Source organism: Lactuca saligna, chromosome 6 (assembly GCF_052625555.1).
Source record: "Lactuca saligna cultivar CGN05327 chromosome 6, ASM5262555v1, whole genome shotgun sequence".
Taxonomy (NCBI): domain Eukaryota; kingdom Viridiplantae; phylum Streptophyta; class Magnoliopsida; order Asterales; family Asteraceae; genus Lactuca; species Lactuca saligna.
In genome coordinates this window covers 30861126-30882069 of record NC_136422.1, presented here as the reverse complement: position 1 = coordinate 30882069, position 20944 = coordinate 30861126, and positions in this window count along the sequence as shown.

Below are 20944 nucleotides of genomic sequence, written 5' to 3'. Positions count from 1 at the left end.
CATGCTATTTGCATATTCATAAAAGCAATATTTTACATTGATATAAAGGATTTACAAACTATTGGATACAAACCTTTATTACAAAGTGTTATATATATATATATATATATATATATATATATATATATATATATATATATATATATATATTACATAACTACCCTGGATATTGTAATTTATACAAACATAAAAAGTAGTACAAAAGTACTATTAAAAACTATTCTACATCTTTCAATAGTATATAAACATACTAATTATTTATCACCTGCAATAGTTAAACATTGATAGGGTAAGCGGTGACGCTTAGTAAGTTCAAAAATAGATACAATATAATGTTATGCCATATATATATATATATATATATATACACACACACACACACACACACACTTCAATGTGGCAAAAGCAAAGAGGAACAACAAGAAGTATGTGAGATCATGTGACAAGCGTTCATATCAATCAAAGACATTATTCAAAGATATTCTTTTCAATTCTTGATATACATCAATAAAGCTTTGGCCTAATTGGCATAGAAGACACACAATTTCTGATTAACATCTTGTTAGATTTCAGGCTTATAGTCCTGTCTAACCATTTGCCAATGCCATAGAATAGAAGTCATTCTCTTACGGAGACATGCTCTACATGGCCAGAGGCTACGTACCAGTACCAATGTGAATCTAAGTCCTTTCACTGATCACATGGTCAAAGGTATTACAATTGCTATAAACATAGCGATTAACACGAGAAAATAACTCAGAATTATAATACTGAAAAGCACATAGCACATATAACACATAACATATAATTGTTCCTATATATTGAACTCACCTTAAGTTAACCGGGTGTTAAAATAGTAATATGGACAACACTTCGGCTTTAAATATGCCTTTCTATGTTGAAAACCGGGAGTTTGTTTGAAAACCAGGCTCTGCGAAGGTAGGGCTTCAAAACCAAAAAGATAAAATTTTCGGGCTTCTCGGGGCTCTCGGGACGTGTTTCGGGCTTTAAAAATGATACCGCGGTTTCGGGAAAAGTCAAAATAGTGAATATATGGATTTAGGGGTGAAAAATGGAAATTTTCTCATTTTAGCCGGGAGGGTTCGCACCCTCCTATTTATAGGCGAGGGTTCGGCCGAGAAGGTGACTCAGCGAGGACACGCAACAGATGCGTAGGGCTCCAGCGAGGCTCGGACGGAAGGGTGACGGAGCTGCTTGCGAAGCAGCTCGGTGGCATCAGCAACGAGGGGCATGTGCGAAACACTCGTCGGAAGACTACTGGTCGCGACATCGGCCGAATCCGGAAGCGGCAGGCGTTGGATATGCGAGGGACCGATGCTCTGGGCGAACCGAACTGTGATGCGTGTCGGACACGAGGCGAGATCTCGCGAGGCTAGTACTATTCATGCGAATTTCTCGGAAAATGTGCCCTAAACTTCTAAAATCCATAACTTTCGCATACGAGCTCCGTTTTTGACGTTCTTTATATGCACGCGTAGCTAAAATCATACTCTACAACTTTCGTTTAGACTTCGTCAGCTAATTTTGAATTTAATTTTAAAATTATTATTTTTAACAGACCGGGACAGGAAAATCCGTAAAAAATTCATAACTTCTTCATCCGACATCCGTTTTCGTCAGACTTTTTACCGTTGTACTACATATGACGAGACCTTTGATTCTCATTTAGGATGTATCAGTAAAATATCGCTTGATTTAAAATTCGCGTTTTAAGCTGTCTACTGCTAAGTTGAAACTTCGAAAAATCATAACTTCCTCATACGAAGTCAGATTTTGGCGTTCTTTTTATCGAATTTCTCGGTTTAACGAATACTACGACTTTCATTTAGATTACTAAGCCTAAAAAGTAGTTTATCAAAAACTCACTTTTTACGTCATTCGGCGCCGTGCTGATTTTGTCGCGGATCTTCGGTTGGTCATAACTTCTCCGTTATAACTCGGATTTTGACGAGGTTTTCACCTACGAATTTCTAACGAGACTCTCTACAACATCAAATAATAAAATTTTGCTTATTTAAAATTTCATATTTTCACTAAATTTCACTATTTGGCTTTTAATTGGAATCTCATAAAACTTCCAATATTTTCTGAGTGATTCTAAACATAGTTTTACTTCATTTCTAGTAAAAACCATCTGTTAGAACTCAACACTCAATTTTACATAATATTTCACAATTTTATTCATTACAAAACACGATTTTAAAACGTGCAGGTTACATAAATAAAAAAATTGAACTAAGTTCTGTTGAGAAGTCCGAAGCCTCGGTCTGTGTTAGTATACGCAACCTTCTTGCTGAGCTACCGGAGTCAGACTGCAATCCACCCTTTTTTTCCCCCGGTTCGGATCACTGACTTGGTTCGGACCACAACCTTCCTTTCTCCAGTTCGGACCGTAACCTTCTCTGACTAAAGTTTCGCACCGCACCTTCCCTTATCCATCTGTATCCATTTCATCTGCAGCATACCTGACTTAGGTACCCACTCCTCTGACCAGCCTCGATTCCCGCCTCATTAGCAACCAACCCCGCCTCATCCCCTCTCATCCGAACCCACCTCCAACCGCACCCTCCTTGATCCGAGCCACCTCTGATCTGCCTCACCCTCTAATCTGCACCCTTATCCCTCTGCATCCCCTCCCCACCGCAACCTCCCTTTCTCCTATCTTTCACTCGCAACTCCATCCCTCCTTGTCTCCGGCTCCTTCCTTCTTCTTCTCCAGACTGAGGCCACCCCCTCCCTCCTCCCTCTCTTCTTCCCTCCTTAATCCTCCTTATTCCTTCCTTCTTCCCTTCCCTCCTTCTTCCCTCTTCTCTTCTTCTTTCCTTCCTTTCTCTTCTCACCCCCACCCTTTTTTTAAATATGCTTTTTTTATTCTTTTTTCTATTCAGCCATTTTTATAATTATTATTTTTAACAACAATTATTTTTATTTAGCAAAATTTTTTATTTAACACCAATTATTTTTTTTCAACCAAATTTTTTTAAACACCAATTTTGCCACAACCGAACCTTGGATTGTCATATTGGTTCATTTCATGCCGATTATTTTGGAAGATTACTCGATACCGCATTCGTACTTCATATTATTCTTAGTGATGCTTGCACCGCAACGGCTATTGATCAACAAAGTTGTTTCAAATTCTTCTCTTTATGTGATTTTATGACTTGGCGCTCTTGATCTTCGGTTGACGAATCATGTATCTTGAGCATGTGGCTTTTACTTTTTTTTAAGACCACTTCGAGAGTTCTGACACCGCAGTTTGGGTATTTTGGTATATTTTCGGCACAATAGATTATTTTCTCATGCAGAGTGATTATTCTTTCTATGGTATTTGTTCATGCTGCTTCAGCAACTGAATCACCCATCTTCTCATGACCGCAGAGTATCTCTTTTACTCTTTTTCGTGTCTTATCGAGACCATTCATACATCTAGGGAGAGCTCTCTTAGCTCTTGGTATTCGACACTCTCCATCTGATGATTTGTTGAGTTTTTTATATCCGATCATTGGTTATCAAAATAGGGAGATAATATCATCCGGATTTGGTTCTTATGATTGTTTGAGTTTGGAGTTTTGAATACTTCTGAAGATGATGAGTTATTTAGTGATGCGATGTGATATTATGATGTTTCCCGGTTCCAGATTATTTATTATTCAGACTCTATCAAAGGATGATTTTGTGTTCGCATCCTGTTCAGATATTATGATGTTTTCGAGTTTGGATTTGTGATATTTTGAAGACGAATATTATTTTGGCGATGTGACGTGACATTTATGTGACATCCCCAAAATCACGGCCAGAAAAGACCGGTTTTGTTTATACTTTATTTCAAAATCAGAGTTATCTTTTAATAAATGGTTTGCGGAATTTGTCCCAAAACAATAATATGATAAAGATTTATCAAAAGCATTTCCATAGAAATGTATTCATTAAAAGACTCGGGATGTCATGTTCGTACAGATCAAAAGTATAAACAGTACAATATAAGCCTTACTACATTATTTCATATCTACAGGCCTATATCCGTAATCCCTCGTCCAAAACATCACACCTATGCTCATGCGCCACTACCTGTAATACATAAAACTGAGTGGGTCAGGCTTGGGAGCCTGGTGAGCACATAGGGTTTTCAACCCACAATAAATAAGTTTATTAATTTCATCAATCAACAATAACCCGATTACCCGTTCCCGTTATCCTCACTTTACGTCCCTAAACACCTATCATAAGGGACCTAGCCTAAGGATTATCATCGGGACGGACACTACTGCTAAGGGGATTCCTCAGCAATAAATGTCCTAATAGGCAACCATGTGGGGGATGGAGTACACCGGTGAACACATCGTTCACAACACCTACAGGTTGCGAGCCTGCTAGTGTTCCACTGGACTGTCTAGAAGAGTCCGTGGTCGTCATCTATACTCCGCTAGATGACTGGATCAACAACAACAACATCGAGGCCTCTCATCATTTTATCACACATCACCTATTACATCTACCCATGTTTTACCCCAACATTTTCGTAGATATAAAATACATATACAGTTTAAATCATTGAAAACATGTATAACAACGTTCATCTAACGTAGATAGCAAGTATTCAGATAATATGCACACATAGCACGTAATTTATATAAAATACTTCATATCTATGTGTAAGCTGAAAGTAACTATGCACTCACCGGAAAAGGTGGTGATTCCGAACTCAGACAGCGCTTCGCTTCTTAAAAAGAATTTTTCTTCGACGAAACCTAGTATTATTACTACTAGAGTTTAGTTTATTATTCGTCGAGACTAATTAATAGTCTAGCTATTATTATTATTATTATATAAGCGTCAAAAAAATACTTATATAACCCATAATAATAGCCCAAGTATTTATTATAAGTTCCTAATAACGTTACTATAATTAAATAAAAGTTATATTAAAAATAGCGTAGGCGTAGCTCACTTACAGCAGGTTTTATAGAAAACCGGGCTTTGCTTGGAGCAGCGTTCCCGAGCCGAAAATCTCTTCTTCTCAGAGCCTTCGAGCACTCCGGGGCTTCCGCCTCGTGCTAGGGAGGTTCCCTAGGCTTTTCGGGGGATTTCGGGGCTAGAGAGAGGTTCTAGAGAGAGAGAGAGAGTAAAGAGAAGAAAGAATGGGAAAGGTGTGAAGAAAATGAGGGTGGGAGAGGTGGTATTTATAGGGTGAAATGTGGCTGAACTTGGTGCCACATGTCACCATCTGGTGGCAAGCCTTGGGGAGAAAGCAATGGCCAAGATTGTGCCACATCACCCATTTTCGCACAGCACACTTCCGACTTCTAAAATCCGTAACTTTCACATACGACCTCCGTTTTTGACGTTCTTTATATCCACGCGTAGGTAATAATAAGATCTACAACTTTCATTTTGACACCGTCAGCTAATTCTCGACCGATCTTAAATTTAACAGTACAAGGAGATTATACTGTTAAACGTCTGCGTAAAATTAATAACTTCTACATACGGACTCTGTTTTTTGTCTGTCTTTTTACCGTTGATTTCCTATTAATGAGATCTTCAACTCTCATTTACGTTGCGTAAGCCAAAAACCGCTCGAACTAAAATTCGAGTTTCAGGCCGTGCACTGCTAAGCCGAATCTTAGAAAAATCATAACTTCTTCATACGAAGTCAGATTTGGGCGTTCTTTTTATCGATGTTCTTAGTTTAACACATTCTACGACTTTTGTTTAGATTGCTAAGGCTAAAAAGTCTTCTATCGTAAATTCACTATTTACGTCTCCCGGTGTCGTGCCGGTTTAGCCGTAAAACTTCGGCGGGCCATAACTTCTTCGTTATAGCTCGGATTTGGGCATTCTTTATATGTACGGAAACCTTGAGACATATTCTACAACTTTATGTAGAGATATCAGGATTATCTCACACTTTAATTTTGACGCTCATTTTTATTCTTTATTAATTATACATTTATAATTAAATAATAAACACATAAACACACATAATTCACATAATACTCAAATATTTCATATTTATTACTTCAAAAAGAGTTACAATAGTTGACCTAGACTATTACATTGACAAAAATGCTTAGCCCTGAAAACCCGGGCGTTACAATTCTCACCCCCTTAGGATGATTCCGTCCCGGAATCATGCATCAGCAAACAGATGTGGATAGTGACTCATCATGTCATCCTCTGTTTCCCAAGTGAGATTCGGCCCATTCGAATGTTTCCATCGGACTAGCACCAAGTCGACCATCTTGCGTCGTAACTTCTTAGTCTTACGGTCAATAATTGCCTCAGGCTCTTCGATCAGCCTTTTATTCTCATCCATCCTTAATTCCGAGATTGGAATTATGTCGGGAACATCTCCCATGAATTTCCTCAAATAACACACATGGAAGGTGTTATGAATACCATTGAGTTCTTCGGGCAATTCCAGCTTGTAAGCTTGGTTCCCAATCCTCTGAAGAACTTTGAATGGTCCAATAAACCTTGGACTCAACTTTCCTCGTTTCCCAAATCGTATAAGTCCCTTCCACGGTGAGACTTTAAGTAAAACGGAATCCCCAACTTCGAAGGTTATCAGTCGTCTTTTCTTGTCGGCATAACTCTTCTGACGATCCTGAGCTGCTAACATTCTTTCCCTAATCACCTTCAATTTCTCAGCAGTCTCATGGACTATCTCGGGGCCCATAAACTGCTTCTCTCCGGCTTCAAGCCAACAAGACGGCGTACGACACTTCTGTCCATACAAGGCCTGATAAGGTGCCATCTTGATGCTCGAGTGAAAACTATTATTGTAGGAAAATTCTACCAGAGGTAAGTGCTCGTCCCAATTCCCTTGGAATTCGAGGGTACATGCTCTCAGCATATCTTCCAACGTCTGAATCGTTCTTTCACTCTGACCATCAGTTTGCGGATGGTAAGCAGTACTCAAACACAACTTTGTACCCAACTCCTCTTGTAGACTCCTCCAAAACCTCGATGTGAAACGACTATCACGATCTGACACAATAGTAAGAGGGACACCGTGAAGTCTTACAATTTCCTTCACGTAAGCATTTGCGAGCTTATCCATAGACCACTTCTCGTTGGCTGCTATAAAGTGTGCACTCTTGGTGAAACGATCCACGACTACCCAAATCATGTCGTGACCATTCTTCGTTCTGGGCAGTTTAGTCACAAAATCCATGGTGATGTCTTCCCATTTACCCATGGGTACAGGTAAGGGTTCTAAACTCCCATACGGTTTTTGATGTTGTGCCTTAACCCTCGCACATGTTACGCACTCAGCCACATACTTCGCAACATCGAGCTTCATCGTCGGCCACCAGTAGTAGGGTTTTAGGTCCCTATACATTTTAGTGCTACCGGGATGAATCGAGTACATGGTCTTGTGTGCTTCTTCCATTAGAAGATCTCTTATTCCTCCCGTCTTAGGTACCCAAATTCGATCTTGGAATACCTTCAGTCCTCGACTGTTCGTACCGAACACTAACGTTTTTCCCAAACGTTCTTCCTTTCGGTCATTCTTTTCTAAGGCTTCTTCTTGAGCTTTCCTGATACTTTCCACAATCATCGAGACGACTTCAATTCTTAACGCTCTCGGCCTTCTTCTTTCAAGATTGACTTTCCGACTGAGAGCATCAGCAACAATATTTGCTTTACCTGGGTGGTAAAGTATCTCACAGTCGTAGTCCTTGAGAAGTTCTAGCCAGCGTCGTTGCCTCATGTTCAACTCCTTCTGATTAAAGAGATACTGGAGACTCTTATGATCAGTGAAGAGCTTGCACTTCGTGCCGTAGAGGTAATGCCTCCATATCTTTAAGGCGAATACTACCGCTGCCAACTCCAGATCATGAGTGGGGTAGTTCTTTTCGTGCTCTTTCAATTGTCGAGATGCGTATGCTATCACCTTTTCTCTTTGGGTCAGAACACAACCTAACCCGACTCCAGATGCATCACTATAAACTGCGAAATCTTCGACTCCATCGGGTAGAGAAAGTATCGGCGCTTCACATAACTTCTTCTTTAGCTTCTCGAACGCCTCATCGTGTTTCTCACTCCATGTATACGTAGCTCCTTTATGGGTCAAAGCTGTTAATGGAGCAGCTATCGAAGAAAAGCCTTGGATAAATCGTCGGTAATATCCGGCTAATCCTAGAAAGCTTCGAATCTCCGTGGGATTCTTCGGACGTTCCCACTTCATTACAGCCTCGATCTTGGCGGGATCAACCATTATTCCCTCTTGGTTAACAACATGACCCAAGAATTGGACTTCCCGTATCCAAAAGTCGCATTTGGAGAACTTTGCAAAAAGCTTCTCCTTCTTTAACACCTCCAACACTTCTCGTAGATGCTTGTCGTGCTCCTCCTGGCTTTTCGAGTATATGAGAATGTCGTCGATGAACACTATCACGGATTTATCGAGGAATGGTTTACAAACCCTGTTCATCAAATCCATGAATGTTGCGGGAGCATTGGTTAGTCCGAATGACATAACCAAGAACTCGTAGTGTCCATATCTTGTTCTGAATGCAGTCTTCTCAATATCCTGCTCTCTCACTTTCAGCTGATGATATCCTGACCTAAGATCGATCTTTGAGAAGTAGCTTGAACCTTGCAGCTGATCGAATAGGTCATCAATCCTCGGCAATGGATACTTGTTCTTCACCGTTGCCTTATTCAGCTCTCGGTAGTCTATGCACATCCTCATGCTTCCGTCCTTCTTCTTCACGAATAACACCGGAGCTCCCCAGGGTGATGAACTAGGTCGAATGAAACCGCTGTCCAACAGCTCCTGAAGTTGCGTCATGAGCTCCTTCATCTCCGTCGGTGCTAATCGGTAAGGTGCCTTTGCTATCGGTGTTGTTCCTGGTAATAAGTCTATACGAAATTCTACTTGCCTATCAGGTGGTAATCCGGGAAGATCTTCGGGAAAGACTTCCGGATAATCGCACACAACCGGTATATTCTGCACCTCTTTCTTTTCCTTCTTAGCATCGATTACGAATGCCAAGTATGATGCACATCCTTTGGACAAACATTTTCTGGCTTTCATCAAGGAGATGATTCCAGAATTCACTCTGCGTTTGTCCCTGTACACCATAAATGATTCCTTTCCGGGTGGGTTTATCCTAACTATCTTCTTTCGGCATAATATCTCGGCATCGTTGGTGCTAAGCCAATCCATACCCAAAACGATGTCGAAACCGTTTAACTCTATGGGTAATAGTTCCTCATGGAATTCGTTTCCGTTTAGGTTAATGACGATGTTCCTAATACGATTACTAACAGGTACGAATTTGCCACTGGCAACTTCTACAATCAGGGCATTATCTAGTTTTTCTACAGGCAATGCTAATCTTCCACCAAATTTATGCGATACAAAGGAGTAATTGGCTCCGGAATCAAATAGTATATTTGCAGGTAAACCATTTACAAGAAAGGTACCTGAAGCGACGTCTGCTGCCTCCTTTGCAGCCTCGAGCGTCATCTGGAAGGCTCTCGCCTTCGGCTTTGGTGGTATGTTGGGTCTTCCTGCCTCCTTCTTCTTCGGGCAGTCCTTCAAAATGTGCCCTTCTTCATTACACCCATAACAGGCCTTCTGGTTAAGGGTGCATTCATTGGCATAGTGCCCAGGCTTTCCGCATTTGTAACAAGTGACTCCTCCATCACACTTCCCAAAGTGCTTCTTCTTGCACTTGTCACACCACTTTGCTTCTGATCCTCCTCCTCTCGAACCAGACTTCGAGAATCTTCCTTTCTTACCGGACCTCGAGGATCCGTCAAATTTCCTTTTCTCTCCCACTTCCGCTCTCTCCAGACCCTTCTCTCGTATCTGGGTCTCCACATTCTTAGCAGCCCAGATGGCAGCTTTCAGAGTGGTAGTTTGCTTGACCATTGGACCGAAGTCCGTTGGTAATCCGAGGGCAAATTTGTTAACCTTGGAGAGTTCGGTTGGGACGAGGTGAGGAACGAGCTTCATTTTCTCAGTAAAGCTTGCAGCGTATTCAGTAACGCTCATTCTTGCCTTCTTCAGATTCTGGAATTCGTTGCTGATCTCCAGAAGATCCTGCTCAGAGCAGTATTGCATCTTTAACTGTACCAGGAAATCCTCCCACGACATTTTGCTTGCTTCACCTTTGGGCATTGAATCAGCTAATAGCTTCCACCAGCTTAGTACTCCAGATTTCAATAGAGGAACTGCAAGAGCAGTCTTCTGCCTATTGCTACACTCGCAACTCTCAAACATTGTCTCCATCTCAGAGATCCAGTTCATGACTTCCACCGGCGTCGGGCTTCCGGATAGACTCGGTGGTTTGGATGCCATGAAATCCTTGTATTTGCATCCACGTCCATCATTTCCTCCATCCTGGTGGTTTTGCCTAACTATCGGTGGGTTGGCTTGACCAATAGTCCCACTGTAGTTTCCTTCTTCAGTCTGCCCTTCGTTCAACTCGGGCTGTTCGAGCTGAATAGTCGCTTCCTCTCGATTTTGCTGGAGCAAACGCCTGGTTTCCTCCATTTGACGATCCAACATTGCCTGGATCATCACTTGCACTCCGGCCATCGTTATTGGTCCGACAACGGCTTCCACAACTGGTATTTGCTCGATCACGGGGGGTTGGTGTCTATTCCTATTTGCGTTTACGTTTCCGCTACGGGTCCTTGCCATCTTGATCTATACACCGAATAAGGTGAATTTAGATCTTTATTTAGGAGAGACGTTTTAAATCGTCCTAATCACTCCGAAACGTTTACATGCTAGTTCTAATATCGTAGTCGTACGTTTAGAATCCTAAACACATAAGGTTTCCAGATCCGGTCGGCAACAGACCATAGATCCGAACAAAATAACAGCATATCATGCATAAAGCATTTAGCACATATAAGCATTTTAGGCACAATTCCTAAAATAAGCTAGTGCTCACACCTCACAATCATCGCTTAGCATTCTAAGTTTAAGTCTAGAAATCCTACAAATTCCTAGTTCGCTTAAACTAATGCTCTGATACCAACTGTGACATCCCCAAAATCACGGCCAGAAAAGACCGGTTTTGTTTATACTTTATTTCAAAATCAGAGTTATCTTTTAATAAATGGTTTGCGGAATTTGTCCCAAAACAATAATATGATAAAGATTTATCAAAAGCATTTCCATAGAAATGTATTCATTAAAAGACTCGGGATGTCATGTTCGTACAGATCAAAAGTATAAACAGTACAATATAAGCCTTACTACATTATTTCATATCTACAGGCCTATATCCGTAATCCCTCGTCCAAAACATCACACCTATGCTCATGCGCCACTACCTGTAATACATAAAACTGAGTGGGTCAGGCTTGGGAGCCTGGTGAGCACATAGGGTTTTCAACCCACAATAAATAAGTTTATTAATTTCATCAATCAACAATAACCCGATTACCCGTTCCCGTTATCCTCACTTTACGTCCCTAAACACCTATCATAAGGGACCTAGCCTAAGGATTATCATCGGGACGGACACTACTGCTAAGGGGATTCCTCAGCAATAAATGTCCTAATAGGCAACCATGTGGGGGATGGAGTACACCGGTGAACACATCGTTCACAACACCTACAGGTTGCGAGCCTGCTAGTGTTCCACTGGACTGTCTAGAAGAGTCCGTGGTCGTCATCTATACTCCGCTAGATGACTGGATCAACAACAACAACATCGAGGCCTCTCATCATTTTATCACACATCACCTATTACATCTACCCATGTTTTACCCCAACATTTTCGTAGATATAAAATACATATACAGTTTAAATCATTGAAAACATGTATAACAACGTTCATCTAACGTAGATAGCAAGTATTCAGATAATATGCACACATAGCACGTAATTTATATAAAATACTTCATATCTATGTGTAAGCTGAAAGTAACTATGCACTCACCGGAAAAGGTGGTGATTCCGAACTCAGACAGCGCTTCGCTTCTTAAAAAGAATTTTTCTTCGACGAAACCTAGTATTATTACTACTAGAGTTTAGTTTATTATTCGTCGAGACTAATTAATAGTCTAGCTATTATTATTATTATTATATAAGCGTCAAAAAAATACTTATATAACCCATAATAATAGCCCAAGTATTTATTATAAGTTCCTAATAACGTTACTATAATTAAATAAAAGTTATATTAAAAATAGCGTAGGCGTAGCTCACTTACAGCAGGTTTTATAGAAAACCGGGCTTTGCTTGGAGCAGCGTTCCCGAGCCGAAAATCTCTTCTTCTCAGAGCCTTCGAGCACTCCGGGGCTTCCGCCTCGTGCTAGGGAGGTTCCCTAGGCTTTTCGGGGGATTTCGGGGCTAGAGAGAGGTTCTAGAGAGAGAGAGAGAGTAAAGAGAAGAAAGAATGGGAAAGGTGTGAAGAAAATGAGGGTGGGAGAGGTGGTATTTATAGGGTGAAATGTGGCTGAACTTGGTGCCACATGTCACCATCTGGTGGCAAGCCTTGGGGAGAAAGCAATGGCCAAGATTGTGCCACATCACCCATTTTCGCACAGCACACTTCCGACTTCTAAAATCCGTAACTTTCACATACGACCTCCGTTTTTGACGTTCTTTATATCCACGCGTAGGTAATAATAAGATCTACAACTTTCATTTTGACACCGTCAGCTAATTCTCGACCGATCTTAAATTTAACAGTACAAGGAGATTATACTGTTAAACGTCTGCGTAAAATTAATAACTTCTACATACGGACTCTGTTTTTTTGTCTGTCTTTTTACCGTTGATTTCCTATTAATGAGATCTTCAACTCTCATTTACGTTGCGTAAGCCAAAAACCGCTCGAACTAAAATTCGAGTTTCAGGCCGTGCACTGCTAAGCCGAATCTTAGAAAAATCATAACTTCTTCATACGAAGTCAGATTTGGGCGTTCTTTTTATCGATGTTCTTAGTTTAACACATTCTACGACTTTTGTTTAGATTGCTAAGGCTAAAAAGTCTTCTATCGTAAATTCACTATTTACGTCTCCCGGTGTCGTGCCGGTTTAGCCGTAAAACTTCGGCGGGCCATAACTTCTTCGTTATAGCTCGGATTTGGGCATTCTTTATATGTACGGAAACCTTGAGACATATTCTACAACTTTATGTAGAGATATCAGGATTATCTCACACTTTAATTTTGACGCTCATTTTTATTCTTTATTAATTATACATTTATAATTAAATAATAAACACATAAACACACATAATTCACATAATACTCAAATATTTCATATTTATTACTTCAAAAAGAGTTACAATAGTTGACCTAGACTATTACATTGACAAAAATGCTTAGCCCTGAAAACCCGGGCGTTACAATTTATTTTCATCTTTTGATCAAATTTTTGGCATTGCTGGACCATGTCTTTGGACTCGCATTATTTATTGTCCAGAATTCATTTTTTTTTGAAGAATTTTGGTGTATTATGATTCGAGAACTTGAGATGTTTTTCAGACTTTTCGAAGCCAAAATGTTTCTTTTACTAGATCTTCTGCTTGCTCATGGTGATCTTCTTCTTGTTCATGGCGCTTATGACTAGTTTAAAGGTTTGGATCTTACTTATATGATTCATTGGTGGTGCTTTGAAGCCGAAGGCCTTCATTGTTTAGAGATTCATGGTCAATTTCAGACTTCACAGACACTTCAAAGTTTCAGAGACATTTCGGCATTTGGTTCATATTATGTTTCATTTTGTTACCACACTTGCTAGTCGGATTACTGTATTATAGCCTTGTATCACTTATTGTATCTCTCATCATTTGTAACCATTTAGGGAGAGAATGTTGGAGCATGTAAATGCTCTGTAAATAATGAGTGATAGTTCGGTTGTATTTTTCCTTTTATTGTATTGTTGGTGTATTTTTTGTCCCTCGTATATAAAGGGAGAAGTGGTCCCTTCTCATGTATGCACCTTTTTCACAATATAATTATAGAGAGACAATTGGTGGGATCTCTTCCCACCAAGGGAGAATCCTCTCTCGCATGTTCTTGTCATGTTCTTAATTTTTTATGTCTCTTTTCTTTCTTATCTTTCCAAGAATTCTCATTATATGTTCTTCATAGTTATATTTTCATACATGATAAATTTCGAGATATTATTTTTTCCGCATCCACCGTTCGTATAAAGATGGGTTCTATCATACCATAAAACCCTAACAATACCGACATTTCATTTTACAAACTTTTCATGAAGAAACAACAACGATGGTTGAACCAACCTAACATATCAAAACAAATTGTCAATAAATCAATAATTAAACCCTCTAAAAATGACAAAACGTATAACTTTGAAAATGTTTTGACCATAGCCAAAATAACAATAATACTTTTTTGCAATTTTCTCTAAAGATTATATAAATGTAAACCCAAATTGAATATGAATATATGTTGGAAGGAATTGATGTATTCATTGGCTTCATCATATTCCTAGAGCATATCAATAATAGATTTTTCAAAAAATTTCTATTGGAAAAAGCTTTTGATAAGTTTTTTCTAAAATTAGCCACTATTTACTGATTTTTTTTAGAAATGGCTAAACAATTAAGCGGAAGCGTCACCATAAAATTTTAATGGTGACTCGAGTTCAAGCTCATTTATAGGCAAACTCAGCCACCAAATATATTTTCAAGGAAAATTTCTCACACATGAGGGATAATTACAAGAGACAAATTTACCAGGTTTAAAGAATTGAAATCCTGACCTCAAACGCATGAAGATATCAAAGTTAGTGTATCAATCCAGCTAGGCTGGACTAGTGTTATCGATAGCGATAGTGAGGTAATAGAGACAACCTACATATATGCTACGTAGCGATATCAATGAAATACTATTTCATTTTTAGCTATTGACTATTAAAAAATTAATATTAGTTTTACCTTACACCTATTTAGCAATTATAGATAATAAATAATATAAGCACCAATATTATTAGTTCAAATAAGTTCTAAAACATGATTATGACAAACCAAAAGTGTTCTTTTTAGACTCTAAAATAGGATTCACAAACTAAAGCATAGTCATATAGTTTGCGGTTCGCTCATGTACGGGAATGAGGATCGGGAACGCGGTTCGTTAGATTGGACGTATCGAGTACGGTGGGGATAAGTTCATTTCGGTATGTCCCGATACGGTGTAATAGATTCTGGTAAGGTGTACCCAGTTCAAAACCAAATTCTAGCAACATAATTCCACTAATAACACACTTAGAAACAGAATTCCAGTAACCTATCAGTCACTTCTTCCAAAAGAGGCCTACTAGCATCATTCTCTTGACTTATTTGGCTTCCTAATGCACCTGATTGTCTTTGGACATCATTATCCTCACCAAGACCAGTAAAGTTCTCTAGTGCTTCTGTTTCAATATCTTCTAGATGATTTTTTGTCTTGCAAAAAATAAATTTCAAAGAAAAAAAGTATAGAACGAAGTGTAGAATACGCAAAATAGAATACTAGAAGGAATTGTAGAATGCATGGAATATGAATATTGGATACTAGGAATGTCACTTGAATCCATTAAAGTACCAGGTAATCGAGGCATCAAAGCATAAGACTGTAATTTGTAGGTTTCAGTTAGTGATTAATTTTCCATTCGACAATCAATTTCCCGTCAATCCCCAATTCAATGTTCCAAAATTCAAATTGATGATCCCAATTGCAAACTGAAGCAATTCCGTTCAGTAAAAACACATTCACGTATTCAATTTGGCCATGGGATGGGATCATCAAGTTGTCGAACCATAGATCATTTCCCGCCAATATCCAATTCAATGATTTATTCTCCAAATTACAGATCTCAAATGCCAAATTGGTGAACCCAATCACAAATTAGACCTATTCCGATAGCTAAAAGCGTGTTTCAACTGTTAATTTTGCAATTCGGAATAGAACATCGCTACGTCGCTATTTGGCCAATAAGCATCACAAAGTGAGTTTATGAAGTTATAAACATCAAAAATGAGTTTTTGATGGAAGATAATTTAGAGACAATAAGCATCAAAAATGACTTTTTGATAGATGATTATTTATAATAAATAATCTTAACCAAGTTATAGTATATGTCACAAGGGTTCCGTACATATAAACAATGTCGAAACCCGAGTTATAACGAAGATGTAGCGCTTTATATTTTAAAATAAAATTTTCATTTTTAAATCCACACAAAAACATAGTTTAACATTTCCCAAACCCAACTTTGTAAATTGTTCCAAACACAAAATAGTTAATTTGTTTAACATTATCCCAGAATCCTCTAAAACACAATCAACTAGCTGGTGTGTACAAGTATGCCGACACCTTCCCGCGATCCTGAGATATACCAGAAACACAATTCACACAACACTTTAAGCACAAAGCTTAGTGAGTTCCCAAAATATCACACACAAATAATTAGCCTCTCATGGCCATATCTGAATGAGGACACTCTGGTCATGTGTCTCAGTGAGGACCATCTGGTCTCACGGCTCAGGTTGGACCCTCCAGTCCTATATCTCAATGATGAACATCTGGTCTCACAGCTTGGTTTGGACCCTCCTGTCCTAACTCAATAAGGCACACAATAATATACAACATAAATCACAAAGGCAAAATGCATAATATATCAAATAACTTAATATAAGCACATAAGACCCTCTAGTCAATAACTTAGGCAAGACCTTCTGGTCACACTGTATTACCACTCAGGTAAGTATAGTGAGAAGACTCACATCGTCAGTAAAGCAAGTATGTCTCGTACTCAACAGTCGATCTAGACTCCACCTACATATATCATAATCATCTCTAATTAACAATTTATAACAATAATTCTAAAGATATTAAGCTAACCCCCTTTACTAATTCTCGGAAAGGGTAAAAGACGATTTTATCCCTCCATAGTCTCCAAAGTCCACAACTTGACCAAACCCTAAAAGTCAACGGAAGACAACTCTTAAGTCAACAATCCATGTTGACCCAACTCGTCGAGTGCATCTATGAGACTCGTCGAGTTCCTCCTGTTCTTAGAAAAATCTGGAAAAATCCAACTCAACTTGCTGAGTTGTCTCACCAACTCGTCGACTTTACACAACATCTAGGATAACAGGGAAAACCCTAACCAATTCATCGAGTTACTTCAACCCAATCACTCATTCAGATGCTTTCAAGTGAGACTAAGGCCCCAAACTCTAGATCTAGCCTTCTAAGGCTGAAATATCACATAAAGTTGCAAGCTTTATGTCCAAGCAGGGAATCTAGGGCAAAGTTTGACAAAATAAAGCTTAACGTAGGGTTTAAGGCATGGAAGTTGGCCAAAGCTTTATAAAGCTTGAGTCTTTAGGCCTAAAGGGCCTAATAATGTCCAGATCTGAAGCCTTATCTTCATGGTAAGCTAAAAACCATTAATAACTCAAGAAATGCTAAAAAAAAATGGCAATAAACTTCCTAATGGAGAGATCTATCAAACAAGTGATCAAGATAATGGCTTTTTACCTCCAAATGGTCGTGAAACCTGAATGGATGTTGGATCCAAGGACTCCTTCTTATTCCAAGCCTTTTACTCCTCAAGTTCCTCCAAAGAATGCACCAAAACACAAACTCTTAGCCTCACTTTCTCAGAGTGGAAGATAGCTCGACTAGGGTTTCTCTCAGGGTGATAAGGTGATGAGGGAGGCGGAATAAAGGACTTAAAGTCCTTTAAAAAGGGTGAAAACCCTGAAAATCAGGGTTTTCATACTCAGCTCCAACTTATCGAGTTGGGGTCCTCCAACTCGTCGAGTTGATTCTAAAATTCACCTGTCCATCTCGATCTCTACTCGACGAGTTGGGGCCTCCAACTCGTCGAGTTGCATTGTCAAAATGAATATAAAACAATTTAAATTTATACCTAAGAGTCGGGATGTTACAGTTCTCCCCCCACTAGAATCAGACTTTGCCCTCGAATTATTCTCCGGAAACAGCTCTGGGTACTACTCACGCATTTCGGACTCTGGCTCCTAAGTTCACTTGGATCTCCTCCGATGTTGCCACTAAACGTTAACTAAGGGCACCTCCTTATTCCTCAAGACTTTCACCTTCTTATCCAAAATCTACATTGGCTTCTCAATGTAGTTCAGGCTTTCATCAAACTGAATGTCCTCTAAAGGGACCACTACCGTCTCGTCGACTACACACTTCCTTAGCTGGGATAAACGGAAGGTGTTATGAATATGGCTTAACTCTATAGGTAGATCTAACCGATAAGCTACCCTCCCTACTCAAGCAACCACTCTGAAAGGACCTATATATCTAGGGCCCAGGTTGCCCCGATTCCTAAATCGGATCACCCATTTCCATGGGGATACCTTCAGGAGGACAAAATCACCGACTTGGAACTCCATCTCAATACGTCTCTGATCTACATATCTCTTCTGACGACATTAGGCCATCAGTAACCTCTATCTGATCTGTTGGATTTGCTTTGTCGTCTTAAGCACTATCTCAGTGCTTCTCATCACTCTCTGCTCGACCTCCCCCCAACAGATGGGAGTCCAACAACTCCTCCTATATAAAAGCTCAAAGGGAGGCATATCAATACTAGATTGATGGCAGTTGTTGTATAAAAACTCAACCAATGGCAAGTAAGTGTCCCAACTCCCACCAAAATCCATAACACTTGCACGTAGCATGTCCTTGAGTGTCTAAATCATCTGCTCGCTCTTCCCGTCTGTCTACTGGTGGTATGCAGTGCTGAAATGCAGTCGGGTACCCAACTCCTCATGAAATTTCTTCTAGAACCTGGAAGTAAAACACACATCACGATCTGACACTATCGATGTTGGCACCCCATGTCATACCACCACCTCTCGAACGTAGACCTCGGCCTATTTCTCCACAAAAGAGCTCTCATTTGTAGTTAGGAAGTGATCACTCTTCGTCAACTGATCTACAATCACCCAAAGGCTGCAACTGACCATGGGGATAGTGGTGCTCTACCTTGACCTAACTGCAGGTCAAACATCTCTCGACAACCCATGCCATATCTCTCTTCATATAGAACCACCAATAACTTTTTCAAGTCCAAATACATCTTGGTTCCCCCAGGATGGATCGAGAATATCGATCTATGGGCCTCCTCCATCAAAACCCATCGGGTTCCACCCGAATATGGCACCCATATCCACCCACGGAAGGTTATAAGCCCCGATTATCAGTCTCAAACTTAGAAACCTGCCCGATTACCCACTCTCTCTTACGGTTCTTTGGTCTCATGGCTACTACTTGGGCCTCTCGGATGGTATCTAAGATTGGAGTCTTCACTGTCATCGTCATACACACGTCTCGAATCAGAGTACCCACTGCTCTACAAATAAGGGCATCAGCTACCACATTAGCCTTTCCCAAATGATACAAAATCTCATAGTCGTAGTCTTTCACTACATCCAACCACCTCCTCTATCTTATATTCAGGTTTGGCTGATCCATAAGGTATTTCAGACTCTTATGGTTTGTGTATATGGTACATCGGACACCATAAAGATAGAGGCACAAAATCTTGAGGGCAAATACCACCACCCCCAACTCCAAATCATGGGTGAGATACCTCGTCTCGTGAGGCTTTAGCTGTCTCGAAGCATATGCTATCACATGCCCCATCTACAGCAACACAACACCCATTCCCGTTATGGATGCATCACAGTAGACTATAAAGTCCTCTACTCCCTCCGGAAGGGATAACATTGGATCTTCGCATAATATCTAGCGAAGAGTCTCGAATGATGCCTGTTGCTTAGGCCCCCAAGCAATGATAACACCCTTCTTGATCAATCTGGTGAGAGGAACAACAATCTTGGAGAGATCTCTGATAAACCTCCGATAGTAGCCTACCAAAAGATGAAAACTTCTAATCTGAGATGGGGATCTCAGCACCTCCCATCGCATAATTAGCTCAATCTTGGCCGGGTCGACTAAATTCCCATTCTGGTTAACGAGGTGTCCCAAAAACTGGACCTCTCGTAACCAGAAATCACACTTGGAGAATTTGGCATAAAGCCTCGCCATCCTAAACACTCCAAGAATCTCCTGAAGATGCTCCTTATGTTGTTCCTTAGATCTTGAGTACACCAAAATGTCATCGATGTCCATGAATGTTTTCGGTGCATTGGTGAGCCCGAAATGAAACACCATAAACTCATAATGTCCATAACGAGTCTGAAAGGTCGTCTTATGGATATCCTCCTCGCAGACTCTCATCAGATGATACGCATATTTGAAATCAATCTTATAAAACCAAGATGCACCCTGCAACTAATCAAACAAATCGTCGATCCTTGGTAGTGGATATCGGTTCTTAACCGTCATCTTGTTCAACTCCCGGTAGTTGATGCACATCCGGTGTGAACCATCATTTTTCTTGACAAATAGGATCGTACCTACGAACGGCAAGCTACTCGGTCTAATGAAACCCTTCCCCAGCAGCTCCTGGAGTTGCGAGGATAACTCCTGCAACTCGGGAGGCGCAAGGCGATAAGGTGCCTTGGTAATAGGCGCCGCCCCCGGAATCAGATCGATCTGGAACTCCACCTGTCTCTCAGGAGGAACACCCGACAATTCCTCGGGAAAAACATATGGGAACTCACATACTACTGGAACATCATAAATAGAAATCAACCTCTCAGTGGCAACCCGCGTATCCATCACATACGCTAAAAAACCCATGCATGCCTACTATAGACTTTGTCTTGTCATGGCAGCATAGCAGAAAGCTGATCTCGATCTGGTTCCCTCACCATAAACAGTAAGTACTACCCCCACTAGGGTCTCGTATGGTTACCATCTGACGCTCACAGTCAATCACGACTCTAAACCAGCTCAACCAATCCATGCCCACTATGACACAAACATCACCCATTGCTATCGACACCAGATCTATCGGGAACTCAACACCGAAAATATC